An 8,101-nucleotide genomic window follows, 5' to 3' on the forward strand; every position below is an offset into this window, starting at 1 on the left:
CCAGGTGTCAATAATCTGCTCTAGGGTGTACGACCCCACTAGTGTAGACAGTGGGTGCCACCAAGTTCTTCAGCTGAAGGAGAGGAACAGTCAGGTCACCACAGGTGGTGGGGCTCCTGGCATTGCAACGTCCTTCTCTGTCCCGGACACGCCACCTCACCCGTCCCTGACTTTGATCTCATTACGTGAGATTCCTCACTGCCCTCCCACCCTGTGAGTGGAGTTAAGGTTGGCAAGCTTGATAAAGGACAAAGGAGAAGTGACGGATGTTTCCAGACTCTGACTGGAACCGTTTGGTGCTTCCAGAGAGAGATGCCAACGCCCAGCAGTCATTTGCAGGGCAGGGCCCGGAGTTCAGGCAGGAGACCTGGGCTGGCGACAGATAACGTGCGATCGGCACCCCCCCCCCCCACCAGCCCGGGAGCCATGGCTGTGAACTGGCCTGTCCTGCAAGACGGTAGACCAGAGCTTCTCCCCCTGGAGGTGTTAGCGTCTCCTGGAAAGCTTTTGAAAATTGAAAAGAGAATTTAAAAGAGTGATCCCTAGTCTCCACCCCCAGAGGTTCTAGTTCATTTGGCATCAGAAATGTTGAAAGCGCCCAGGGATCCTAACGTGGAGTAGAGGGTGCTAGGCGACAGGGTGGGTCCAGAGCCTGCAGAGGAGCCTGGGAAGGAACAGTCCGAGGGGTGGGACGCAAGCCCGCAGTGGGAGGTGTCACAGAAAGCAGGGAGGGGGCCCGTCCTGGGGGAAGGAGGGTCCTCCGTTTCTTTCTGCCGAGAGAGTGAGCGACATGCCTCCTGCCTCGTGCATGGATAGACCCAGAAAATGCACAACTTTAAAGCGAATGTCTGTTGGATTGAGCAACAGTCAGGTGCCAGTGACCTTGGCAACGGAAGCTTCCGTGACGCCTGCAGAATGTGGGGCCCAGCACAGACGGATGGCTGGTGAATGAGTGAATGAGTGAGTGGTGGGTGAGGACAGGAGCTGGTCCGGAGTGGGTTCAGGATTGAGCCCGAGGTGAGGACGTGGGGACAGCACGTGTAGACAGCTCTCTGCAAGAGTTTGATGGTTTAAGAGGGAGGGAAGAGATAGAGGGGAGCTGGCCGGGGTGGGTCGGGGGGGCGATGGGGAGAGCCTGAAGTGTGTGTTCGTGCCTTGCACCTACGGGCAGTGCTAACAGGTAAGGCGCCTTCCCTCACAGGGTGGGGCCCGAGGTCCGGGCCGTGAAGCTGTGCCCACCGGCCTCAGTGGCTCTCAGGGGGATTTTGAGGGCAGGAACTGTGATTGCTCCCAGGGCTGGGGGACAGGGAGGAGCAGAAGGTCTTGCTGGGAGGAGAGAAAGGTGTTCCAGACACGAGAAGATTTACAGAACAGGTACCCAGGATGGAGGGGCTCACGGAAGACCCGTGTGGCAAACTCGACAAAGGAGGCAGAGAGAGGAGAAGGGGTGAAGCGGGGCAGAGGCTGGACGCTGCAGGGAGCAGAGCGGGCGGGGCTGGCCACACCGGAAGCCAGGACTGGATGCCCGCTGCCTTCTGCCAGCCCAGATTGGCCCGGGGTGGAGGTCTGAGGCAGAGTTCACCCTCAGGTGGTGGGAGGGAGCCTGGAGAGGGCATTCAGGACCTACTCTGTGCCATGGAAGATTCTAGAAGGTGTATAATTCAGATACAATAACTGCTCTCATGGAGTTTACCTGCTGTTGGGGAGAGACAGTCTGGACACCACTAAACAAATAGATACAGAAGATAATTTTAGATCATGACCAGGACTATGAAAGAAGTCAAACAGGAGGATGTGATGGAGAGACAGGAGTGACCCTAGACCAGCTTGTCTGGGAAGGCCTCTTGAAGGAGGTGACTGCACTGAGACCTGAATAACAGGAATGAACCCAGCCAGAGGAAATCTGGAGAAAGAATGTCTTATAATGAGGGAACTGCATGTGCAAAGGCCCTGAGGCAGGGACAAACTTTGAGGCATGGGTGGCTTTGGTGGCCTGAGCAGAGAGAATGGAGATGGTGTGTCGGTTTCTAACCCCCACCCTTTCCACCGTCTGCCCCCTTCACACCGCCCCTTTTGTCATGCACGGGTTATGCCAGTGACTCCTGGGGACGTGACTATTTTTAGACACAACTCTTCTCTCTATGGGCCTAGAACATACTGTGTCTTTTTAAGATGATCAATATGGGATGGTGCTATTTATAGAGCCCCACGTCCATTTCGGGGCCTGGGACCCTCCGATGCGGCCATGTGACCCATAGGCTCTTTGAAACCTGTGTCCCCTCCTGTGCCAGGCCACCCTCAGCCCATTTCAGCAGAGTCACAGCTGAGGGCTGAGTAGCTGGGTGTCCACAGCTCCCTCACGTCCAACGTCATCTCCTGGAGGAGTGTCTGGTGCACCCCAAGCCCCACGGAAAATTTACTGGATCTTGCAGCTAGAATCTGGTGGGACAGTTGTGTGAATGCCCATCCTCACTCTCTCACTCCTCTGCCTCTCCAGAGGGGACCCCGGGGCTGGGCAGGTGCACCCCCAGGGCCAGAGAGAAGGCTGCTCAGGACAGAGGAAATGTGTGCTTGGGGCTGGGGGCTCAGCCTCTCCAGGGGAGGTCAAGTGTGGCCCAGAGCAGCCAGGGGAAGGCGCCCGGAGGAGGCGGGATTGGAGCCCAGCCGTGGAGGATGGATGCACAGAATTTGGGGAGGTGAGAGGGACCAGTCCCCCTCCCCACCCTCCTGGAGACCCCGCTGTTACCATCTCCGGGGGCTGTCCCCTCCCTGCAGCTCTGGGGGCCGAGGGCCAGGGCCGGTCAGCCCTTAGGCTCAAGGTCACACTGGCACGGGGGCACCCGGCCCCACCCAGGCCCTGCCCTGCAGTTCCCGTGCTTTCTGGGATAGATTCTGAACCATAGGAAGGCTCTTCCTGACATCAAGAGGGTGGTAAATGGCTTTCTGGCGGGCATCGATTCCTCGAAGTATGTGAAGGAAGCACCCGACTCCGGAGGCCGGGTTCAAAGGCACGGCGGGGAGGGAGAGCTTTGGCCTGAGGCACCCATTTCGGGTCTCAGGCTACATTAGCGGTCCTTCCGTCTGGCCGGGCTGGGAGATCTAAGATGAAGGGGAAGATCAGGCCATGGGGGGGGCCCAGCCCAGGCCCATCAGTACGCGCTGTGTGGCCATCAGAGCCCCAGCCTCATCGACCTGGGCCAGTACCGGAAAGTACTGGAAAGCGGTACAAAGAGCTCCTCAGAGCCCAAGCCTGCCCTCTGCTGCCCAGCGCTGCCGCGGCGGCCTTGGGGCCCATCCCCCGGGAGACATTGGGCCCCTGAGCCCATCCCCCCGTCCCCCGACTGAGGGGCACCCAGCTGGTGCGGGGGAGCAGGGGGCAGAGGCACAGAGGCCTGCCCGCCATCGCCAGGCTGGACCGAAAGCAGCCCGGGAGCTCGGCTGGCCGTTGGCAGTGCCCACCCCACCCCCACCCTGGTGGGTCTGGGTGCGGCACAGACTGCGGTTAAGTAAAGCGACAGCAAGTTGCTAACAAAACTGGAAACCCAGGGAAAACCCCCACTCGCTCGCTGAGCTGGGTGCCTGTTAGATGTAGAATTGCTGAGTTTCTGTTTCAGGAAATGTCTGAGGGAAGGAGAGAAAAATCCTCCCTAAGGATCCCCCGGGGGCGGCGTCCCCGGAGAGAGAGAGCCTAGGCGGACGTGGGGGCCTTTCCAGTCCTCGCCTCTTATGATTGCCTTAAGGACTTGTGCCCCGATGGGTGGGTCACTTATGGTCACAGTGCATTGCAAAGGGGACTTATGTGACTTAGATGGCCATCACCAACAAATCCACAGTAGTAGTCTCAGAAGCGTTCTGTCGAGTGAGAGCGCCCAGCGCCAACAGCCCATACAGTGTGCGTCTATCTACGTGAAGTTCTAGAACAGGCAAAACCAAGCTGTGCTGACAGAGGTCAGGAAAGTGGACTGGGAAGGGACATTAGGGAACTTTCTGCGGTGATGGGAATGTTTGGGATCTTAACTGGGTTGGCGGGGGGGGTAGTTCCACAAGTATATAGATTTGTTAAACTCAATTCACCTATAAAACCTGTGCATTTTCTGGTGTGTGGATTGTAACTCAGTTCCAGACTATGAAGGTAAAAGGATCGCACATGTGGCTATACTGTATCGATGGACACTCTTGAGGCGTAGATTTGTGTATCTCTGGGTGGATTGACTTGTCTTATCTGAGGAGTAAGGGACTCTAAGCTCCCCAGGTTTGGCTGAGGACACTTCCCTCTCCCTCAGTGTACACAGTAGGTGCTCCATAAATGCTTCGGTTGCCATGACATCAGTGCACAGTTCCCCTGCGAAGCCTTTTTTTTTTTTTTTTTTTAGTCCAGGTAGTGAGCAAAATGAGTTGGAAGAAACAGGGCTAGAAAGAGGCTTAGGATGCTGATTGCTGTCTCTTAGGCACCTCTGGGCCACCAAGGTGATTCCTGGGCCATCGGTGGGCACTTTCTGGCCCAGCTGTGAGCAGTGCGTGGGTACGAGGGTCCAGGGTCGGGGGCAGAGGTGCCCTGGTTGGCTGAGCCGGCCGTCTGACTTCCCAGTTACGTGGTCGCATCGCGGTTGCTCAGGTCCCTGCCCTGGAGACCCAGGGCCTCTAGGCAGCCCTGGGCCTTGATTAGCAGCTCAGTGCTCGGGCACAACATCGGAAATCCCCTGTGTTGAGTGGCGAACAGGATTACAAGGCAGACTCGGGCTTGGGGGGAAAGCCCGCATTCCCGGACCAGGCACTGGGAACACCACTGATGCTGAGATGCGTGAGCCGCGTCCAAGCCGGTGGGCCCTGTCCTTACTGTGGGAAATAACAGGGGCTTTGGCTGAATCCGGGGCTTCAGCCGAAGGCGCCCCTACCCCATTCCAGCTCCTGCCTCAGCTCCCGTTGCGCTGCCGAGGGTCCCGGGTCTCAGGAAGGGACCCGGTGTCATCCTGCCAGGAATCACTTCGCAGAGCGCAGAGCAGTGGGGTTTTCCTGTCGGCTGAATTAGCCTGGGCTGCAGCCTGAGTGTTGGAATAAATGAGATGCAAATATATGTAAATGAGGGCATCCCCAGCCTCGGGGTGGGCGTGTTCGCCTCCGGGAGGAATGGGGGGGTTCTGCAGGACTTGCCCAGCTGGCTGGGGGCTGGGATGGGGCCTGGAGAAGGAGGGCCCCCTCAGGAACCCCTCCCCAAAGATCGGCTCAGACTAGACAGAGTTAATGCCTGCGCAGCTTCGGCGGAGCGGAGCTTGCAGGGAGCCGGGTAGCTGAGGCCCTGCATGAGGACACACCAATGTGCCTTTGATCTGGGAGCAAGGACCTGAATGCACAGGCCAGGAGCACCAGCTGGCACCCCCACTGAGCCTTTGTCCAGGCTGGTGCCCTGGCAGAGCCAGGGCCGTGCAGATAATTGCCTGGGCTGGAGGGGTGCTGCTGACCCCTCCCACTTGCCCCTCCCCCACCCCATCCCAAACTGTGGCTTGAGCCTGGGCAGCCGCCCACAGCCACTACCCCAAGCCTGGGTGGCCACTTTCTGGTCTGCCAGGACAACTCTCCTCCAGCCCCTCCCTGCCCCCTCCCTCCCTCCCCTCCCCCACGCCCAGCCAGCCCCAGGCCCAACCCAAAGCCTGGGAGTTCTGGAAGGTTTAGAGCCTGGTGGCTGGGACACCCTGATAACGCCATCAATAGAGAGATCATGTGAACGTCAACTGGAAATCCCACGTGCAATGCAAAATTTTCTGGCTGCCACATTTTAAAAAGTCACAAGAAGCAAGTGAAATTAATTCAGACATATTTTATTTAATCCAGTATATCCAAAATATTATCCGTGTAAATTGTAATCAGTGTTTAAAAGTCAACGAAGGGACAGTTGACCTTCTAGACCGCACTAAGCCGTCAGCACCCCTGTAGAGGGCAAGAAGCGCATCTCCAAGTGCTCCACGGCCACGCGGGCTGGGTGGCCACCCTGTTGGACAGGGCAGTTCGACAGGGCCCCAGCTGGAGAGAGAATCTGCCAGGGAACCGTTTCTGACGGGGAAACTGCTGACTCTCTGGGCGGGGGCAGAAGTCATCAGGTCTACCTGAGAGCGTCCACCCACGCGTGGGCACAGGCCGGCCGGCCAGCCAGAGGAGGCCAACAGGGACCAAGCTAGGGACTCCTAGCTTTGCAGTGGGGCTCACAGACGTGCCTCACCCACGGTAGACCTTGCCCCTTCCTCCCCACGCTCCGTGCCATCAGAGGTGGGAGGTGAGGCAGCGCCGTGGCTAGGCCTGGCTTCAGGCGCACCCGGGGCTCCCTCACCTGACCTCCAAGCATCAGATTTCCCTTTGTGTAACGGAGGCAATAGCCTCCCCCCACCTGCCCCCTTCCTGCATTGTTGCAGGGAGGAAGTAAGGTGACCCGGAGCCACCCGTAGAGCCGTCTGGGACATCATGAGCACGGGAGGCGGCTGGAATGACCCCCACTCACGGTGGAGGAAACTGAGGTCCAGAAGGGGGCGTTGGGACGTTATCCAAGCTCACCGTCTGGGCTGGGGGCTGGGCAATAGGAAGGTTAATCTGACACTCACTCCTTCACTCACTCATACACCAGGCCCTCCGAGGCATCGCTGGTGGGCTGGACTGTGCTCTGTTTGCTCAGGACACAGCCCAAGGCTTGTGGAAGCAAATTACCCCCCCTTTGATGAAGCGAGGATGGGAATCAAGTGTGCTGGGAACACAGAGAAGGGAAGGCCAGCCAGGCGGGGAGGGCTGGGCTGGGCAGCGAGAAAGGCTCTTCAGAGGAAGGTCCTCTGCGTTGGAGCTCATAGGAGAAACGCAATGACAATAACCACAATGGTAAGAGCAATTGAGGTTCATAAAATACTTCCTGTGTGCCGAGCACGTGCAAGTATTAACAACCTGTGCCTCAGAACAGGCCTCTTAAATAGCCAGTGTTATTAACCCCATTTGACAGATGAGAAAACTGAGGCAGGGACCCACCAATTAACTTGCCCAGGTGGCAAGGACCCGGACTCACACAGGCAATCTAAACGTGTCCCTATCCCACCCCACACAGAATCGGGAAATCTTCCAGAGACGGAAGTGGGGAAGCCAGAGGGGAAGGAGAGGGCACTGGGCTCGGCTCTTTGGCCCAGGGCGTCCCCTCATTGCTAAGCTCTGATTTAGGATCCATCGCTTTGGGCAGGAAAGTGTTCTGTGAAGTCATTTGTAGGACCGTGTATGCAGTGGGTGCTGCTTTAAATGTTCACCAAATCACTCAATTGGTAAAAGGAGTCTAAGAGTTAAGGTGTTAATTCGTTTTAACTTGTTCTCCTCAAGGAAGAAATGGCTCCGCTCCTGGTGCCGCCCCTCCACCTGTGGGGACCGGGCCTGGCTTCCTGAGCGCCCACAGGCTCTCCCGGAGCTGCTGTGGGACTGGGGAGCAGTGGAGGGCGTGGCCGAGGAGCAAGGGCACAGGCCGCCCTAGCCTGCAGGCTGGGGGCGCAGAGCAGAGGGAGCCCAGGACGCATCCACAGAGGGCCTTGCATAAATTTACATGCAAAGAATATTCTTTGCATGTCGTGTTCCAGAGGCTCTGATTCCAAGGCGACCAAAATGCCAGAGGTGACTCAGGATGCCCAAGCATGCCTGCCTTTGGATTCGGAGCGGAATGGGCAGGAAGGCACCGCTTGGGGGGGGTGGCTGGGCCAGAGTAGGGCCCCTCTTCACCGAAAGGGATCGCATCTCAGGATGCGAGAATCTTACTGCTGAGACCAGGGGGTTCCGGAGCCTCTGTCCACGTTGGCACTGTGACCGCCGAGGACTGAGCACCAGCTCTGTGCCCCGTACGTTCAGGAAAACCTTCCTCCAGGAAGGCCGACCGAAGAGACAAAACGGGACACTCGTCCAGAAGGGTCCAGCTTCTGACGGTCGCTGTTCTCCACCCTGTTGTGATACTGGCCTGTGCCGGTCAGCGACTCCGAGGAGGGGGACCGGCCCTTCCCGAAATCAGACTCACCCCAGGGACCATCAGAACAGCCGTGGCCAGGGTGCCCAGAAGCGGGGTCGGTGCGCGTGGGCGGTCACGGACGGCGTCGGG

General features: G+C 58.2%; 1 protein-coding gene across 1 annotated transcript in view; it reads left to right on the forward strand.

Moving 5' to 3' along the window:
- The first annotated feature begins 969 nt into the window (after positions 1-969).
- SCN5A (sodium voltage-gated channel alpha subunit 5) overlaps positions 970-8,101 on the forward strand; it is an 86,476-nt gene continuing 79,344 nt past the window's right edge. The window contains exon 1 of the mRNA XM_029940546.1: positions 970-1,017. The gene's annotated coding sequence lies outside the window, so the exon portion shown is untranslated. The remainder of the gene's footprint in view (positions 1,018-8,101) is intronic.

This window comes from Suricata suricatta, chromosome 5 (genome assembly GCF_006229205.1).
Source record: "Suricata suricatta isolate VVHF042 chromosome 5, meerkat_22Aug2017_6uvM2_HiC, whole genome shotgun sequence".
Lineage (NCBI taxonomy): Eukaryota > Metazoa > Chordata > Mammalia > Carnivora > Herpestidae > Suricata > Suricata suricatta.